Source organism: Coturnix japonica, chromosome 6, assembly GCF_001577835.2.
Source record: "Coturnix japonica isolate 7356 chromosome 6, Coturnix japonica 2.1, whole genome shotgun sequence".
NCBI classification, from domain to species: domain Eukaryota; kingdom Metazoa; phylum Chordata; class Aves; order Galliformes; family Phasianidae; genus Coturnix; species Coturnix japonica.
Genome location: NC_029521.1, coordinates 25,513,086 through 25,533,536, shown reverse-complemented (window position 1 = coordinate 25,533,536; position 20,451 = coordinate 25,513,086). Strand labels below are relative to the sequence as shown.

The 20,451-nt window shown below is 38.4% G+C and overlaps 1 protein-coding gene across 3 annotated transcripts in view; it reads left to right on the top strand.

Moving 5' to 3' along the window:
- GFRA1 (GDNF family receptor alpha 1) overlaps positions 1-20,451 on the top strand; it is a 233,309-nt gene that overhangs the window by 155,971 nt on the left and 56,887 nt on the right. The window lies entirely within an intron of this gene.

Genomic DNA, 20,451 nt, shown 5'->3' with positions numbered 1-20,451 from the left:
GCTATGGCCTGCCTGGTTCAAATCAAATACAAAACAGATTTTGCAAAAACACATAATGAAATCTCATTTCCAACTTGCTGGCTTTCATCAGCCTTCTTTTAGTAGCTTGAGTAAAGAGATGATTTAATTTTACTTTACAAGAACTGTAGATAGCAGCACAAAGTAATGTTACATGAAGATTTTGAAACTCCACGTCCTCATGCTGAAACCTAAGTGCATCTGGGAGACGCTTGGTGTGGCGGGCAGAAAGGGTGTGCAGCATGCAAAGCAGTCCCACTGCAGCAGCCTTCTGAGTGTGGGAAATCACACAGGTATTTCATGTACCAGCATGATCTCAGATTTTATTAACTGACATGTATCCTCTGCATTCTTTTGACTAGAACTGGTCATGGATTTCTGTCAGTCTTCCTTTACGTACTAAAGACAAAGTCCTCTCTCTGCTCTACAAAACATTAGTGTAGGGGTAGATGAACTGATGCTCTCTTCTTCATCCAGCACCATCTTATGGGGCATCTTCTGCCCTTCTGGTGGCTCTGTGCTTTCTCTCTGTTTGTCTTAATGCTCTCTGCGATCCTCAGGAGCTGAGAAAATCTTGAACTCTTAGAGTAGAAACATACAAAGTTAGTCATTTTTGGCAGCCCAGTTGTTTCTTTGTTTCTGTGAGCTTTGTGCGTTCTTTAGATCTTTAGATCTTCTCTTTATCTTTTACCAGGTCACATTAAAGCTTTCTGTCTCTGCCTTTAAGCCTCAAGTGCTCTCACTCTCCCCTACATACATACTCTACCCAAACTGCCTTTCTCCTTGTTATCACATCCTTCTGTTGTGCTTTTCATCTTGTTCTTTTATATTGTGCCTTCACTAAGCTGCCTCCTCTGCCTCCAAATTCTCTATTTTATCCTCTAAACTCTTGTGCCTCATCTTGCTCATAGTCTTTTGACTGTACCCCCAAAGCAAAAAACTTATCCAAATGTATGTTTAGCAAAAATCTGTTTAAAAAAATGGGGGGGGGGAGGGAAGACGACACTTGTATGCATAATTATATTAATCAAAAGTGATTTTTCATAGTAGGTTCACAAGTTTTTTTTTCTTTTCTAGTCAATCCAGATGTTGCATAATCCAACAAAGATATACCTCTCATGCTAGTCAGTTTCTGAGTTAAAATTCGTTGGAGGCAAGGAAGAATGATGTGAGGTTCTGAAGAAAAACATAAGATATTCCAAGAAAAATATTCGATAAATTCCTAGCAAAATGAAGAAAATCATTCCATAACATAATTTTAACTCACCCTAACAACCTGTAATTTCCTTCTTCTGAAATGTGGCCACGTTACATTAATCAAATTGACATTGTCGTGATATATTACCCTCATTAAAAGGGTGATTCCTTTTTCTAGTTAGTTTACCATTCAGTATCCATGCAATATATCTAGTGATAGTGCTGTACAGAAAATGAGAATTTTGTGGGGGTTTTTTTGGCCTTTGGCTGAGTCAAATAAGCTTTTGTTGTGATTTGGCATTAATAGCATACCATATTGTTTCAATATCTAAATGCAGCAATTTTTGAATAAGACACATATAACGGTGCATAATGCCACATTTTAAAAACATATTGAATTGCACTAGATCATGCACCAGTTTGTTTTATTGACTGCTGCTTGCTTTAAGCTATTGTGCTGGAAACTGATTTGAATAAGCATGTCTCTTTTTCTTTATGTGGGCCAGATTCATAAACCAAAGTTGATCTCTATAGCCATTTGTTCTTACCAACTCAATAAAGCTTGATAGATCTGTCCCGTCGGTAATTCAAGTATACATCCAGTGTGATTACTGCGCCACGTGATACCTGGGCCATCTTACATTCGGGCAGCCAAGCTTTAACATTTTCACAGTCTCTAAATTAATTCTAGATTAATTGTTACTGATTTGAGAAATTTAACTCTTTCATCACTTTCAAAGCTGTGTTTTTTTCCATTTCTTAATGTATTTCTGTGACTGAAAATGTGATTTAATTAGTATGTTATTGAAAGTTAGCAAAGACGAGTGCAAATGTTATTATCAAAGTTTCTGCTTCTGTTCTTGTCCAAGTTTATTTTCTTCTAAAAGAAAAATATGTGTTTGGGGATAGAGCAATGTCTTTGTTCAGCCCCTTGTGACTTATGCATTTGGTAGGAATCTAAGAATAGAAAGATTTCTGCAGTGAATCAGAATTAATGTCCATCTATCCCTGTCTGACAGCAGCCAATAATTGCTGCTTCACAGGACATTTTTGTACCTAGATTCTTGCCATTACATTTCACTGTGGCAAGATAGGTGTGCATGTGACATGTTATCAATTAGTTTTTTTGCTGGTACAGGTGGGAGGCAAGATAGGAACTAGATTTTGAATTGTAGTTAAAAACTCATTATGTGTGTTTGAAGGGAGGCTCCTCCATGAGTGCTAGAACAGACTTCTTCCCAACTTTATCAGATTTCTATTATGTGCTATTGATGCAGAGAAAGAATAATATCTTTATTCCTTCTGTATGATGCTTAAAGAGCTGTATGTTCTAGTTCTTATTCTGTTTTGGTCTCTTGAAGTTGGAAGTAGGCTGTGGGATGAGACAGTGCATGACTTCTTTCAGCAAAGTGATAATATTTTTATGATGCTAGTCACAAACAAAGGATATAGCCCACTGTAGTGCACTCCAATTATATTGAGCATGCTACCCTCAATATTCATGGAAATTCAAGGTTAAAACCTGGAACTGGAAGTTTACAATAAGTGTACAGTATTACTCCACACTGAGACGGACATGTTGAAAGTGATTCCTTCAAAAGATACTGACTTCTGCAGGTCCTTGTAAAAATGGTGGAGATTATCCATAAATGAATCATGTTTCTTGCAGTAATGTTTACAAGCCATTTGGGAATGAGGCGCTGCTCTGCCAGGCAGTATGCAAATACAGAACACCAGATAAGCCCTACCCTGCTGAATTTACATAGTAAATCACTGGGATAGTCTGAGGGACAGAGCATGCCAAAGTGTGATAACTACAAGTACTGTCTTAGCTCTATGATTGATCGATTTCATTTGATTAAACTCCATGTTAGTGAAGACTTGTTTTTCTCTCTTAGATGTCCACTATAAATATGTTTAATCAAGGAAAGGGAAGTAGAATGAGAAGACCAGTGTGCTTGACATTGATAGAAACCCTGTTTGGAGACACTGTTCAGGAACAGTTCATCCATGTAAAAATATGATCCTTGTGAGACTGCCAAGGTCATTGAAGCCTGTGGTGATCTGATGAGTAAATGCTGGTCACGCCTGGAGGCAGCTTTAGCTTCTGAGCCCAATTCTTCAAAAAATGTAAAACAGTTTTGCAGGAAATAATGGTTATCATTAGCCTGTCAAGGCTGTTTCCTCCTTGTTTTCTTGGTGCCCTTTTCAACAGCCATATTCTCCTTTATGTACCTGTCAGCTCTCCCAGCTACATACAAATGCTAGAAGGGCTGGTCCTGGTTTGCATTCTACCATTTGGGAGGAGCACAGCTGCCTCAAGGGAAGGGAAGTTGTGCTTACAGTGCTTTTTTTAATGGCAGGTCAGCAGCAGTCTTTTTCACCAGCCCGCTGTGGTCAGTATGCCAATACTAATGGGTACTCCCAGAAGAATTCAGCGTCGTGGCTCTCTTAATGAGCTGCTGCATCCCTATGTTGGAGTGAAAATAGATATTCAGGATACTCATATTCTCCTGTAGAATAAGACCAAAGTCTTTAATGAGAACAGCACGAGGTTTATTAGAAAGATTAATCCTTTCTTTGCTGGTCCTCCAGCAGCCCTGCTGATTTGCGATCAGCCATGGGAATTACGCATGTCCCTGAAATATTTGGTGCAGCTTGAATGCAACTGCTGCTCTCTGAGATGCATTAGGTGCAAGCAAACAGTTCATAAAGGACATTTAGTTCACCACAACTTCTGGAAAACCTTACTGCTCTTACTTTGGAGCAGATGTGTCTTCATACTTTAGTACACCTTGACGTTTGAATTTGCACATGATTTAACATCCCTTCAGCATTCATATTTTCTTTGATCCCCTTGCTTATTAAAAAATGCAAATCTAAATTGTATCTTATTAATGTCCTTCTTTGTGTTAAAGCTGTGGGGGGTTAAAATCCCAGCTTTGGTAACATATTTGGATTCTTAATGTGCAAAGTGCAAAGAAAGCTAGGCTTTCTGCAGGCCATATTTTCTAATCAACTGTTATGAAAAAAGATTTTTATTGTGCTTCTGTTTCTTGCTCTCATGGAATTTACAGAAATAAAAAGAGTAATGACTTCATTGTTATGCAAAAATATTTTCAACCATGGATGGAGATTCTGATTAATTTGCTGCAATTTCTCAAAAATGAAATGAGGAATCTCGGATGGAAGTTCAGAAAGATAATATATATTTTGAATGTATGAGAGCCTTTCGGATCATTAATTTCTGGTAGATAGCATTTTTTGTCATGAACCTTGAACCTTGGTTTTTCGGTAGTAATGAGTGGTCACTCATTGTCCATTTAAATATCGGAGCTTTTAGGTACTGAATAAATCCTTTCAGTATATATTTAAAAAAGAAAAAAAGAAGAAGAAAGAAAATGCTTTAAAATTACTGATACACTTAAAGACACTGAATTGCTCATATATTTCCTTTTTGAGCAACTTGACCTATCCCTTTACCCTAGTAAAAGCTTCCTCTGCTTGTTTAATGGCTTTTTTTTTTTTTTTTTTTCTCTTCCTTTCTTCCTTTCTTCTTTTCTTTTTAGATGTTATTGCTTGGGTTTGTATTGTTTCTTACCCATCGGCTTAACTTCGGTTTTTAGGTGGGTCGTTGTGACTTAGAATCATTCACTGTATAAAAATATAGCAGAGTATAAAGTGCCTCTGCAATTAGCTAAAAGAAATCATGAACATGTTGAACTTCATTCGATACAGTGCTATGCTGCTTCTTCACAGCCTACTTTGCAGCGTTTCATTTGTAGCAACCTTTATGTAGGAGCCGAGCTTTTAGATCAGCAGTCCAATCAATAATTTAGAGTTACAGATGTTGTCCAGGTAATTGGATGAAGAAAACTAGCAAAGCTGATAAATTATTTTATTCTTCACAAATAAATAAAATTAAAAAGGCAAAAATCACCTTAGTGTTATACTTAGGAAGCAAATTAATAGGAAAATTTTGTGAAAGTTATGTTTCCATTCAAACAGCTAATCTGTAAGGTTTATTTCTGCAGTAACTGCAATTCAGGACATGCAGACCCACAGTAAATAGTGGATTATAATACATTGTGCTTCTTTGACTTTCCTTTTCCTCCTCTTACTGTTTCAGAAGCCTGTGGGATCCAACTGTGGGATCAAGATGGCTTAGTCTATCATAACGTGGAGTGAATACCCTGCTACTGAGCTTATTCTAAGCTTTTACAAACTCTGAGGAGTTGGGATATCTAGGAGCCTTCGTAACATATTAGCTCTATCCCAATACTTTAATTTGCATTGAAAAGAATTACTGATTAGGAAGGGACAAAGTGCCTCATCCAGCAGCCTTATCTCCATTGCTTATAGCAGAGCTTCCATTGTGTGCTTGGGGTGCTGATTAGCTCCTCTAGTCCAGTTGCTTTCACATACTTTACTGAACATTTAGGAGAGACCCTAATATTATCTATAAGGCTCAACAAACCATTTGTGTTTGTTAAGGATAGATGCTGTGGAAAAGTTCCCTTCTGGACAGAATGCAAAGCATAGCTGTCCTTTTCTTGCTGCATGTCAACTGTAGATCATGACCATCTTCACTGTAGTACCTGTAGTTATCGCTGTGGGCAGACAAGAATTTTATTTGTGCTGTCTTGTTTCCCACTGCTAAGACTCCGCTTCGATTTGCTGTGTTTCTTCAGCAGTATCACGTTGCTGTAGCTGTAGCCCTAGTCACTACTGTCCTAGCTCAAACTGGCTGCCTGTATGCTGTCCAGAAGAGAGACTGACAGATTCCAGCATCCTTCCTGGGAAGATACAATGGGAGCTATTTTGTGCATTTAATATTCAGGAGGTCACTATTTTATTCCTTCTAGTGGATCAGTACAAGTGTAAAAGGGTGATGGGGGCAGCTGATGGTGGACGGATGGCTACTGTGCTGGCTTTGTGGTCTCCTGAGTAAGGACTGTTTGATCACTGTGAGGGGTTTTGAAGCTCTAGAATCATGAGTGCACTCTACAAGATCCTGTTCTTGCCATAGATTACTTTGGTTAATTTGCATGGGAAGACTGGCTACTTGTGTATTCAATCTCACATGAAACAGAATACTAATACAATTTTGGCCAACTTTCTTCCATTTCAGTCTATTTTCAGAGATTTATCTGAATGTTCCTCCTTTTTTTCACTGCTCTGGTAACACAAAGTCACCAGAAGTCTCTTGTTAACCTCTCAGTAGAGGTGAAAGTTAATTTTATTCTCCAGTGTATCAAAAAACAAAACAAAAAAACACCCAACAAAAAAGGCCTTAGGGCTCACTTCTTGTGTCTGTTTATTCCTCATTGGTCTCCATGTATTGGAGGAGAAAAGAGAGATTACTGGCTTTAATAATTATTTCTATCTACTTACAGAAGTTCATCTGAAAATATTGAAAATAACTTAGTAAGCAATTTAGGAAGACAGTTCTAAGATATTTGACCTGTAAATTATGGTTTGTTACCACGTGACGTGGCACAGAGTATTAAAGGTTTGTATTTCCTTTTTGACTTTAAGTTCAACTCTTTATTGAATAGAAAACCATAAAGAAACATTAGGGTTTTTGTTTGTTTGTTTGTTGGTTCTTCTGATGGCCTGAAAATGCTCCAGATGCTTGATGAAATTCTCTGTAGTGCACTTGAACAAGTTGAATCTGTCTTTTAACCATTAATAATTATCCTTGAGAACTTACAGAAGAAAGAGAAGGTCCCAAAGGACTGGGGAAAAACTAATAGTGCTGGTAGTACTGGCCTTATTAAAAATAAATAAATATATACCTATAAATATGTGTGTATATAAAACTACACACACACAACCCATCAGTAAAATAAACCTAGTGAAAAGAGTGGCTCAGGGAATTGCAGTCTGGTTCCAAAGTCAGTGCTTGGAAAGATGATAGAATAGAGTATTAAAAAAAAATTGATTTAAAAGCATCCTGGGGATGTAAGGTGATAAGGAGGGTCAGTGTGGATTCATTAAGAACAAATGTCAAAGCAGTCTAATATCCTCTGTGACAGGGTAATTGTCAATTGGTCTGAATTGTAGTATGTGATGTTTAGGTTGGATATTAAGGAAATCTAACTTTAAGAATAACTGGATCTAATACTTTGGAGACTGTAGCATTCCATGTAATGAGATATATGGAAAAATATTTTGCAGATGATGGACTCATTTTGGTTTGCCACAGGAGGATGACCAGGGTAGCTGTTACACTCTCTTCCAAGCTTGAATTCCTCTAATCTTGTTAGGTATTCATTGCACAATGCAGGTTTCACTTGCTTAGTAAAATATCTGATAAAGGGAATTTCCTGAATTTGTTCATTAGTATTAGCGCAAGAAAAGCCCAACACTTTTCTAGTACCATTTCTTATGGAACTTAAAATGAGCTTTTTTGCTCACATGGTTACATTCTCTGTATGTATGTACACTACAGTCTCAGTTAGAGAATTCCCATCTACAAGCCATTTTTCTTGTTCAGTTATGTATTTCTGCAGTGACTCATTACATGCAGGCCAGAGTATTATTTTCAAATATCACTTTATATCAGCAGACTTCTGTGTCCTTATGGAGCCTGTTGGATGACAGTGAGATGAGTACCACTGTGAGAGCTCTGGCGATATGGATTGGATTACAGCATCATTTACTGGTTTAATCAATTTCTAACTGGATTACAAAAAAAGAAAAGCACCTCAGTTTGTACTTCATTTTGTCTAGCATCAGTGCAGAAGGCCTCAAAATACAAAACTACTGTGTTGCAGGTTCCCACAGGTGGGATTTCTGCTTTTGCATCCTTCATTTATGCAAGAGCACAAAAGCATGAACTTTATCCATTGTATACTGCTAAAATAAAAAACCAAGTTCTTCTTTAATCTTCATTGTTACAGCTTTTGTATATTCCTCTTGTAAAGTAATGACTGGATGCACCCCATTTGGCTTAAAAATACAGATCTATACCCAGTTAATTTGTGGATAAATATGGGTTTCTGCTATTGATATTTCTCAATCCACACGAAGCAGTTATATTAATACTGAAACATTATTAATCAATAGGTAGCTCTTTAAAAATACATCACTAAGACTAGCCAATTACCTTTAAGTATATATCAAAGGCGACAGAGCAATCTGACTTACACTCATGGTCCATTAGAGAGTTCCAAACATTTTAATTATAAATATATCTTTTTCTGCAGTGAAACTTAAAAAGGAAATTAAAATTCCCAACTTCAATAAGCTAAAAAACCCCTAATTCTTCAGTTTTTCAATTGCTTTTCATTCTGAAATGTACAAAAATGTGCTTAATTCATCTTAGACTCCTGAATTCAAGCTAAGTAATCTGTGTGTTGTCCAATGCTATCTTGAAGATATTCTGCTCTTCAAGATGAGAAAAGTAAATTGTAAAGACATATCATGTCATTGAAGTATATAACTCTGTTTGGTTTTATAACAGTAATTAGCTATTGACTTTCAGAGAAATTGCATTATTATGCTCTCTATCAAAGGAAAATCTGACCAAAGCATATAATCTACCTGTAAATTCTCAGAAATATTTTCAGTACTTAAGTAATATAGGCTGTAATTTTGGTGCTTTTTTATACTTTGCTCAAAGATTAAATACATATTTGAAATACTAAACCTTACTGCAGCCATTCGTGGAGTCACAACTGATCCTTCTACTTTAGAAATGTCTTGGTTGGAGTATTGCATTGTATTTTGCAACCAAATGAGGAACTGTATTTTCAGTTGAGATGATCATACAGTCTTTATATAAATTTCTTTATTTAAGTCATCTCTTATTTCTCTGGCTTATGTCCCTTGACGGTTACCCAGCATGAGCAATCTTCAGAGAATAGTGTGAGGTGTAGCCGATTGTCATGCAATGCGAGTGAAATCTTAAGGTGAACATTAGTCACTCCTTTAGACATGTTAGCTTGAAGTGGAAGCAGTCAATTACAGACTAGAGGTTTTATGGCTACATTATTACCATCACACTATTAGGTTTTCGGCAGTAGCATTCTGTTTGATCGATCTGTGCCAAGACATTGATGGATAGTTTTGTTCTTCAAATGTCAAATATGTGGAACTTTTGTACTTAATTTATTTACTCGTACACTGTGGTACTGTGAATATTTCTCCTTTCTCCATCATTTTAGCTTTAGCAGCTAATCATGATTCATTTTATTTGAAGTTCTAGTGTTGATTTCAATCGCATTCTTAATCTTTTTTCCCCCATGTTTTTGGATTTCAGAGTAAAATATGGTATCAGATATACACTTAGTTGTATGTGCAAAAGGATCACGGCTGTACGAGGGCCTCAGAGAGCAAGAGTTGCTGCTGATGTATAAATGCACATGCATATGCCTAAGTACATGCTGCTATTCAATGTGTAGTGAATTTGGATGTTCTAGTCTCTCCTCAGTGTTTTGTGCTTGTTCTGTGGGTTGAGGAGTTTTCTTTACCATTTCATATCTTTTTCAGGCCACACAATAATTTTAGAACATTGTAGCCTCAAGATGCATCTTTAATGAAGCTCACAGGCTTTCATCTTGCTACTATTTGTTTAATTAAATGTAGGCATTTGTAACTATATTCAAAAGAAAAAAAACCACACTGTACAGTGACAGTAAACAAAAGGTTTATATGCGAACTCCTTTTTAGTTTTGATGAGATGAAGATGTGTGTAAATGCACTTGGAAACAAACAGCGTATCTGCATAGGGTGCTGTTATTCTCCCATCTCCAACAGAACTGAGAAGAAAATCTGTCTCAGCCTGTTTATGAGGGATACAAGTTCTAAGTACTTGAACTGTCTGCCAGGATTTTTCTCAGTGCTACTGATTTCATTCCTCAAGGAAAAGAAAGTAGAAAAAATGGGAAATGGAAACTTGCCAAGGTTTTCTGCTCAGTCTAGTTAAGCATCAGCATTTTCATAGAGAAATAACCATGGTTCACCCATCCTGCATGGCTTCAGTGATGCTCAGAAAATCAGAGCAACTGCCCTAAACTAAAGACATGTTTTATGCAAGAGGATTCAGAGAGCTGTAGTCTCTGTGTTATCTCGTTGGATAGTGACCGATGTGCTCTGTTATATTCCAGAGGAATGGCATTTAACCACTGCTGTGCAAATATAGCACACTGTCTGTACAATTGCTGTCTCAGCAACACTGTACTGGCTGTAGCCCAAGTAAAGTGGATGTGATTAATATTGTTAATACGGGTGATTGGTGTTTCACAACCAGACATTGAAGTCAATACTGTGTGAGTGTCCCAGCAGGATGGGAGCCGTGATATTGTCAGAGTCACAGTCTGAATTCCTGGCAGCAGTAGCTCTTTTTGCCTGATTAGGTGTGTTAATGCTGAAAAAAACCCCACAACATAAAATACTGATCTTGGTGAATGTTGTGGTTTTGGTTACAGGAGGATTATATGCTCTTGCTTCATCCCTTCTCTGAATTTACCCAGTGCCTCTTGGGCAGCATTACTGGTACTGGATGGCTGTGATTCCCCACTCCAGATCTGGCTGCAGTTCAGTAGTGCCTGTATATGTATGGAGTGACTCTGAATGAATTAAACTATTTAAATATGAATGATGTTGTCATTCACCTTAGCTTCAGTCCTCATTCAATAGGAGGTTTTCTCTTTCACCTCTTTTTGCATGACTCCTACGGATATTTGCATTCATGCATTTGTAAACAGGTACATTAAATAAAAGCCCGTGTGTTTTACATGTGTTTTAGAATTAAAAATACAGTCAAGGAGAGTATAAGTAGATGTCTCATTCATGATAGCACATACTCAGATGCTTAAGTTGATTTAAATGGGTCTAAAAGACAGGCTGGATTGGGGCATAAAACCAGAATTTATTGAACCTTGATCCGGAGTTTATTGAATAAAATGCAAGTTGAAGCATGATGTTTTGTGGGCTTTGGACCAGACACTGTGTAACTAATAACTCAGGCATGGGGGCTGTAACTCAAATAAGAGACGTGGTTGCCATGAAGTTAAAATCATTAGATCTCCTGCTTTCCTTTTTTTATATGGTTTTCTTTTTTATTTTTTCCCTCCAGGAAGAACTACACAGTATACATACGAAAAATTAGAAGAGTTAGAGATGTGTTAAAGATGGTAATGGTAAACCTGACTAGCTCATGGAGAACCTCAGCAGGGAACTGGGGAAAGGGATACTGGAGGCAAAACAGAAGGGAGCAGATATCACACACCATATATGGCATAAATGGAAGTGAAAGGGATCTAGAGTAGACAGTAGGGAATGCTGTGGTCTAATTTATTAAATAACATAATGATTCCTAGTTAATAAACCCTCAGTTGCACGTAGGTAAGTGACATACATCATACACAGCTGCCTTACCTTCATTTTGTACTGCTTTATCTTCTGCACGCACACTAGGATAGTGACCATTATTAACATTATTAAATCTGTAAGTCAGTATCATTTAAGTTACTTATTTCCAAAGTATCCTATTTCCTCTGTTCCATTAAGTGCACCTGCCTCAGTGCACACTTCTTGATCATTGGCTTTTGAAGTATCAGCAATGAGTGTTAAGACTTAAGTGAGCAGCAGCTCAGTGACTGCAGCTTATGTAAGCTTCCTGAAGCTGATCCACATTGACCCCGTGAATAGACGAGAGTTACCAAGGCTGCTGTCTTCCCATTGTGGTGCATTTATTTCTATTCAACAGAGTAGCATTGGGACCAACTGGTAGAGAAAAGAAGAGCAGCTGGTGGTGGATTAACGGGATGAGGTTATTGTTTGGTAGATAGGACAGATAACTACCCCAAATGGTTTCCAGTAACAACAGGGAAAGGCGGGTGAATCGGTGCCCTCACAGCTGCTGTGACTTTTGCTTTTCACTGACTCTATTGCTCTCTCTGCTGCCACGATGGCAACCTTTGCCCCACCCCTACTGCTGCTGTCTCTAATTGCCCTGTTTCTGGTGCTGCTGCTTTCACCAATAATATCGATGATATTTTAGTCTCGTCTTTTACTTGTCCTAATGTACTTCTGCCACAGCTGCAGGGACATACGTGTCTACTGGATAGGAGCTGCAGGAGAGCTTTAGAGTAGGTAGAGCTTTTCGCTTCATATGCCAGAGTCTTTTCCCCACTTTCCACTTTCCAGTGTTTCCTGATTTATCCCATCAGCAACTGCTGTCAGATTCGATTCACAATCACTTCTCCAGTCTTCTGTCCTCTCTTGATTTTCCTTCCAAAAGAATAATACTGTAGAATAAGCAGGATAATTTTTCTACTAAGGTTTTATGTACTTTGACTCCTTTTTTCAGGTTATAGCCATCAGGAGCAAGCTGCTGTCATAGATAAGCTAATATATACTCCTGCAGTAGACAGTCAATGTGTGTAAACCATCCCTACCTATGCTGGTATTGCTTGAGGCTGGAGTAAGTTATGCTTCAGCAACCCTTGAATTAACAGGTTTTGTCTGTCTGTAGCAATCTCCTAAGCACAACCACTAGTGGTAACTCTTGGCGAATGGGATTTATTAGCAGTCTCCATTTTACATCAGACCTAGGGATAAAACAGAATAAGTTTAGATATCTAGAAAACATGATTTATGAAGAAAGAATGAATAGTTTGTCAAAGAAGAGATTAAGAGAGTGAAGCAATGGGAGTGTGACAGTCTTCAAGAAATTAAAAGCCATTGCTAAGAGAGTGGAGGTACAGTTGAGAAAGAAATAGTGGGACTGGGTTGCAAAATGCGATAGGTTGATTAGGTATCAGGAAAAAAGGTACTGGATAGCTATTTGTGGAGCCTGTGCAGTTACTGATAAACAGGTTGGGTCATAGATTAAGTGAATAGATGAGGTGGCGAGAGACCTTTGAATGTCAGCCAGGTCCCACTCCAGTTTCCACTCTGGAGTTTTGTCCACAAGCCACTAAACCATATCAAGTAGCTCCTCATCCAGACGCCTCTTGAATACTGCTAGGGATGGCAACTCCACAACTTGTGGCCATTTCCTCAGTTTGTTGCCTGGGAGAAGAAGCCAAACCCCTCCTCATCACAGCCTCCCTTCAGGAAGTTGTAGGGTGCAATGAGGTCTCTCCTGAGCCTTCTTTTCTCCAGACTACACAATCCCACCTTCCTCTGCTGCTTCTCATAAGACTTGTGCTCCAGACCCCTCACCAGTTTCTGTTTCTCTTCACAAAGATAATTCTTGGCATGTGAGTAAAACACTAAAAAAGGCATCGGAAAATTTCAAAATATTGGGCTTCTCGATACATTTTCTCTTATGTTTTATAGCATATTTAATGGGTAAAATTGAAATAGGACAAGCTACTGGGAAGTAATATTCAGGAGCTTAATATTTTGTGTGGTCAGTGTACAGTTATGTTATTGAAATGATACGTCTAAAAATTCCTGTCACTAGTTTGAAATAGAGTTTTTAAGTCTTTTTCTGTAAAATATTTGGAAGTTTGTCTTGGGCCTTTGTGGAGGTTCATTTGTTTTTAGTAGCTTTTTTCCTTCTATCAGACATATTTTTCCCATTACATTGAGCATAGAAGTCATAAATAAAATGCCTTAAGTTAGACAAGAAAATTTGCATTTTTTCTCATGCTTACTAATAAATGTATATGTAAATTTCTTCTGAAATGTGACATGAAACCAAATAGTATTGAAACATTTTATGTTCATATAAAGAAGTATCTATAAATGTATCTGCATGCGTATACATATGAAAGATCTAGGCCATCTTCATGTACACTGGGCTTTCAGTGTGTATAACTGTAAGACTCTGATTTGGTGCATGAGCATATAGAAGGCAAAACCTCATGGTGATTTTATCTTCAACAACAGGTATGAAGTGTGGTTAGAAAAACTTATTTTATTTGGGGCCAAAAACCTTTTCTCATCTGAAATCTGTTATTATTTCAAGGTTCTGTGTTACAGCTGAGGGCATATCTGGCCCCTTCTTTTCAGTAGCTGGCAATACTTCAGGAAAAAAGCAGTTGTTAGCGAGCAGAGAGAGGATTTTGGAATTTCCTGCACTCCTGCTGTGTAGATTCAAATGCTAAGCTTAAATAATGGATGAACCTAAGATTATTATAATTGATCATTGTATGATTTATATGGAGTAATTATAACTAGGTTGAGGAAGAATTTTCAAAAGCTAGTTTCCTGGTAGCCTGAGCCATTAAATAACAGTGTGCTGCCAAAACAAAAATTAGGTGGGAACGTAGCCATGGAGTTCAGAATGTCTGTCCTCCATCTGATTTACAACTCCCCCTTTGATGACAATATCAGTGGTATTTTCTTGTTAAGAGCAGTAAGAGCTGTTTGAATTGTTTTTCTTTGCATTGTTTTAAGCTTGTTGAAGCGTAATAACTAGAGAACTGCAAAAATCTAATGTATAACAAAGCTAAAAGGTGCGAGAGGTTGAAAAGGTTAATTAAAAGTCTAATGATGGCATTTACTGAGACAGTCCAATTAATCACTTTATTCCAGCAGTCATGTGATACAGAAACCATTGCTGCAGAATACTGACTGCTAGTCTGTGCATATGCTGTTTGTGCGTGTGTGCAAATCTGTATTTATTTTTTTTCCAAAAGGAGTGTTAGCTTTCCATTTTATTTATCTCAATGTGATTTTTAAATAGTAGCTAAACTTTAACCCTTAATCTTCACATAATGCTCTTCATCTACTCTGGCACTGAACAGTACAGGAGCATTGCCCCCCTGGTACTTGTAGCTTTACAGCCCCGGGGGGGTTGCTCACAGCTTAATGGGATTGTAGGTATAGAAGAAACAAAGCACTAGAAATACATCATTATGTAATGTGATCTCTCTGAAACAGTGTATATGACCAACAAAGTGAACTCTCGAGTGTCAACAAGCACATTCAAATGTAATTTTTACCACTTCAACTGGAAAAAAAGACAAAAAGAACCTTGAAGGATCAATTACAAGGGTCGTAACCTTGTATTATCTGATTTGCTATAATATTCACACGGGCTGTATTGGAATGGAACATAAATTTGAAAAATAGTGAGATCAGAAAGGATTGCAATGCTGGAGCAAAGAGCTAGAAGCTTTCTCTTGGCTTATTTTGCTGGGGCAGCACTTTAGAGGGAGCCCATTATAAGCAGGAGAATAGTAGTTATGTTAACACGGTAATTAATCAAGTCCAAGGAAAAGAGGAAACAAGTTGTGAATTCAATTCTGCAGTAATAAAAAGAAATGCTGAAAGTTACCCTGTAAATTGGCATGACTTTGGTAAACAGTCCCTCACTGTGTCTTGAGAACTGCACGCAGTAAATCACTTCTCATGGCAACCGTGTAGGTTTGAATATTTTCACAGTTTTACGCTATATTTCTGTATGTGCTAGTTCCTTCCAATTCTGTTAACTTACTATCTAGCTAATAATAAACTACTGAGCAGTATAACATGAGAGCATTTGCAGTAACACAGTTCCGCTGTGAATATTTCAAAGGGAAATTAATTAGAAGAACTCAGCTGAAACCGTGGCGATAGCCTTCCCTATCACAAAACCAGCCTCTGACTCGACACAGAGCATGAATTGTATATGGAATGACTGCAGATCTCTGCTCCACAAAAGAAGTATATCCTGTATATGGTCCCAGTCACGCGTAATCCATCCTTAGTGATAGTGCAATGTAGGTACATTAAAAAGACCTTTACACTCTACAACTCTTTAGTGTAGAACTGAAATCTTTGGTGCAGTAATGTAAGAAACAGTGTCTGGGTCTGTTTCTAGCTGCCTCTGTTCAGCAGCTTGAGATTTTGTTCATGCATTTCTGCTTTCGACGTGACATACTTAGGTCAGAAGTAAAAGTAGCATTAAAAACAGAATTCTTGAAACTTAGATTATTGAAAATTCAGAATAGCTCCACTGAATAAAATTGATTTAAGTATGCTGGCGTGAGTATAATGCAAAGCCGCCATCCACATAAAAAAAATAGGAATCCTGGCATTACCTTTCATGCATTTGTAGTAGAAATGAAAGGTGATAGATCAGGATGTTTGTGTGAGTGAAGACAGAAAGAATTTAAGCAGCCAACCACAGTGTTATTTGTGTTGAGAAGCAGGGTTTCCTCTCCCTCCCAGCTCTCCTGGAACAAAATCTTGAATCAGTTCTTTATAGGCTTTCAGGAATTTCCTCTTTCATAACCTGTGTGTTGGAGTAAATGTATCTCAGCCAACTGTTTGGGCTTTAGCCACTGTGGAGTTATCTGCTCCCTGTTCCTTCCCAGAGAAGATAGAAGTACCAGAGAAACTCTTCAGTCATTATTTCCTCCCTGTTTCATATCTGGCATAGGAGTTTTATTTTGAGGTCTTTATCATCGCACCAGGAAGTGGCCAATGAATGTAGCAGGATCTAACTCTAAATAGACAAGTCTTGCTAGGTGTTAGAGCCTGTCCACTGGTGAGAAGAGACAATATAGAACAGCACATACAGCATGGATATTTTCACAGGATATTTTGTATAAAGCTACTACAGCAACAAAGTTGCACTGTAAGTGTCTACATAGACAACAGAAAATACAGAAACTGCAGTGTGTGTGGAAGTCCTTGGACCTGAGGAGCTGGATTTGGAGCCTCGGGCAGCAGGTGCATCTATGTGTGCAGCAAGCAGTGTCTGCTCCTGGGAACAGGCAGCTTACTGGGAGAACTGAGCAGGACTCGGTCTGCATTAGCAGGGCACCTAGCAGAAGATGTCAGAGTGCTTTATTCATTGAGGTAGTGATCAGAACAGTCTTTGAGGAAGCAGGTCTGTGGTCTGTACTCTGTAGGTTTGCACAGAGCCTTGGAGGGAAACCCATGGAATAGAATGAGGAGGAATTGCTGTAAAAAGGACTACTTTGTTGTTGTTGTTGTTTTTTAAGTGATTAGATGAAGAAAATGCAAGCAGGATCATGTCTCTGCAGCCTTGCAATTAAGGCAGTCATCTTCAGGGAGGGAGTATGGGTTTCCAGTCATTGCATTTGTAAGAGAAATAACTCTCGTGGGCACTGGCCAGAGCCAGCAATCTGCCTCCCAAGGAGAGCTTTTCTGAGGCTGAAGCATCATGCTGTCTCTGGTGTTTGCAGTATGTGCTGTTTCCTGTGCACCTTCCCGAGAATAACCCACAGTAAGGTGGTTTGAGAATACTTATGGGAAATGAGAAGAGTGGTTCTGATTACCCGTGTGAAGGAAGGCAGGTCTCAGGATCTTGACTTATGATGTACCAATGATCTTTCATAAAAACAAAGGGCAGGTCTTTCTGAAGAAAGACTTTGGGCACAGAACATGGTATCTGAGTAAAGTTTTGATTGTGTATTTTAGTTCACACTAAGCTGTGTTCATGATCTCTGCAGGGCTTTGATTTGGGATCAAAAATAATCTGTTCAAGGAAAGGGCAATTCATTTGAATCAAGTGAGACACAGATAACAACATTGCCCATGTTTTCTTTGTGTGTTTAATCTGCTTTTCTTACAAAGCCCATAGCAGCACTTCCATTAAATTGGGATCATGTTTCTCCTCCTTATCCAGGTCAGTTTTTGGTTCCTCTAGGCAACATTCTGCATCTGCTTTAGAGTAGACCCATACCCACATGGTCACCTCTATCCCTTTGCAATTTTGTCTTCCATCACATTAACTTTTACATCTCTCTTTACAGCACTCCCCTCGCTAAATATCCCAGAAAGCCTACTAATACTAATTACTTGCAAATAGTAATTGTACTTTTAAAAGCAACCTCAGTAAATAGCTTTTTATGTACTGTAAGAAAATTGAAAATTGTGTCTGTTCTGCTGTTTAACATGAGTGCCGTAGAACAAGTCATAGACCTTCTATCCTACCATGTAATGAGAGCATGAATAAGATCCCAGTATCCTCTGAGAATCCCTTTGTGTGCAACGTACCGTAGGGTTGAGGAGAGAGCCAAAGGCTTAGTAGGTGCAGAACTGAAATGGAAATGGAAATGCAGGAGAGATGAAAGATCTTGAAAGAGAGCAAATCATAAGGAACATCACACAGGGCATAGGAAGCCCTATTAAAAGTTTAGGAATATCTCTGGTTAAAAGCATTTGGCTTCTTTCTGTTGTTTTATACAGGTCTGAATGAGGGCTTGAGTTCAGAACTGCTGCAGTCATAAAAATGATGGGACAGGGTGGGGAATTTTGGGAAGCAAGAAATGTTGAAGTGGTTGCAGCTTTTACTATAATGCAGGGCCCATCATTAAAATATGCCAGAAAGCATCTCACCTTGTACGCAAATGTTCCAGGTGCAGTAGAATGGCTGGAAAATGGTGGTCCACATGGATATAAGTTAGGATCTCTCAGCCCTTTGTTGCTGCCCCAGAGCTTCTGTGCTCGTTATGCATCAAGCAGCCAGGTAGGAGGATGTGTTTAGGAATCCTTACTCCTTGTTTGTGGGGGGCGGCTTTCTCACCCAGGCTCCTGGCTCTGGTTGTTTTGCTGTGACTCCTTGCACTGCAGCAGGCTGGTGCTCTGAGCTGCTATTGCTAATGGCTCTGGTAATCTCTGGGATGATCATTGCTGGCTGCGTGTGTGGACCAGTGCCTCACACATAGGCAGCACAGGGCATCACTTACAAGGCTGGAAGTGGCTTACCTGGGACTCTGCAGGGATTTGGCAGGAGATGAGAACTGCATGGATTGGCACAGATTTCCACAAAGGACCTGAGGCAAAGCTGACCTGAAACAGGGGAAGCTCTCAGTGAGAAAATGCAGCAGGCAGGAAGCTTCACTTGTCCCAGGTTGTGGTCTGACTGCCTTCCATCCTTACCCAAATGCCCCAGGAGAGGCGGAACTGAAAAAAGATCTTACACAGACCTTTCCCGAGGGACACTGGCAGGAAAAGAAGCTCTGGATTACATCCATTAGCTCCTAACTTAGTCAGTACCTAGCGAGAGCCAAACTTCTGCCTGTCTTAATAATTTAAGCTTTGCAGAACAGAAGCTGGGTGAAATTTTGACTTTATATATTACTGCTGGGTAAGTAATCCTCATGAACATTCTCAATCCTGTTAACTGTTTGTAGCTACCACAGGACTTAAGAATAATCACATTGTACTTCTTCAATAAAAATAAAGCAGAAAATGTGTTCTGGATGGTAAGTTGTGTTAAAACATGATTTAAAAGCTTGGGAGAAGCTGGCACTAATGAGAAGTTTAGACAGTCTCATTTAATTCAAGTGCAGTTGGTGTAGATTTCTTATGTGCTTTGCATTAGTCTTGGTTATAAAAGGTAGAAATAAACTGTATAATGTGATGATAAATACACCAGAAACAATAGCTGGAGACATATGGATCAAAATAGAGGAAGCAAGCGGCAAGCTAGAGCCAGGGGTATTTAAAGACAAATGAAAAACAGAAAACATGATCCATGCTCAGAGTTCACACAGGAATGCAATTCTTGGGTATAAGTTATATGAAAGATATGACTGAGCACTGCTGTTCTGTATGAACACTTGGCCAGTATTTCAGCTTTCCTGCAAGGTAGCATTCACTGCTGTTGGTTCTGTCAGTGAATTCGGCTTATGCTCTATTTTTCTGAATGCTTCATTAATTTGTCCTTGCTGATTTTTGAGGTATTCATATTCACAGCACTTTTTAATGTTTTAGCAGCATTTGCTACTGAGTCCAGCCTTAAATGGCAAAAGTGTATATGATTATTAGCAAATAAATGCTTTATTACATCTTGCTTTGTGTGTGTGTGTGTGTGGTAAATAATGCTTCATAATGTAACACCACACAGTAAGTTGATGTCTGTTTGCATTGATGTGCCCCATTTAGAGCTCTTCCACAGAATCTGATTTTAAAGAGTGGAATTCAGCAGTTGACTCCCAGGCACAAACAACCATGTAATTACTCTGCAATCACACAGTAATTAGCATGCACTATTCATATATTGCATAATTATATGCCCTGCAGATTACATAGTAATTATATTTGTACCAAACATATAATTCTATAGACTGTATCACAGGGAAGAAACTTGGAGAGTTCATAGTTAATATTATAGTTATAAGTTAATATAATGTAATTATATGTAAAAGTCTTACAATCTTATCAGAGGTTTCTATTTGGGTATCTCATCTCTTCTGCATCTGGTTTAATTTAAACTGGTAGATGCTATTATAAGAAGTGCATGGCTGTTAATTTATAGTCAAATGTTGTATGTTTATAATGTAACGTGTGGAGATAAGCAGAAATGTACAGCTG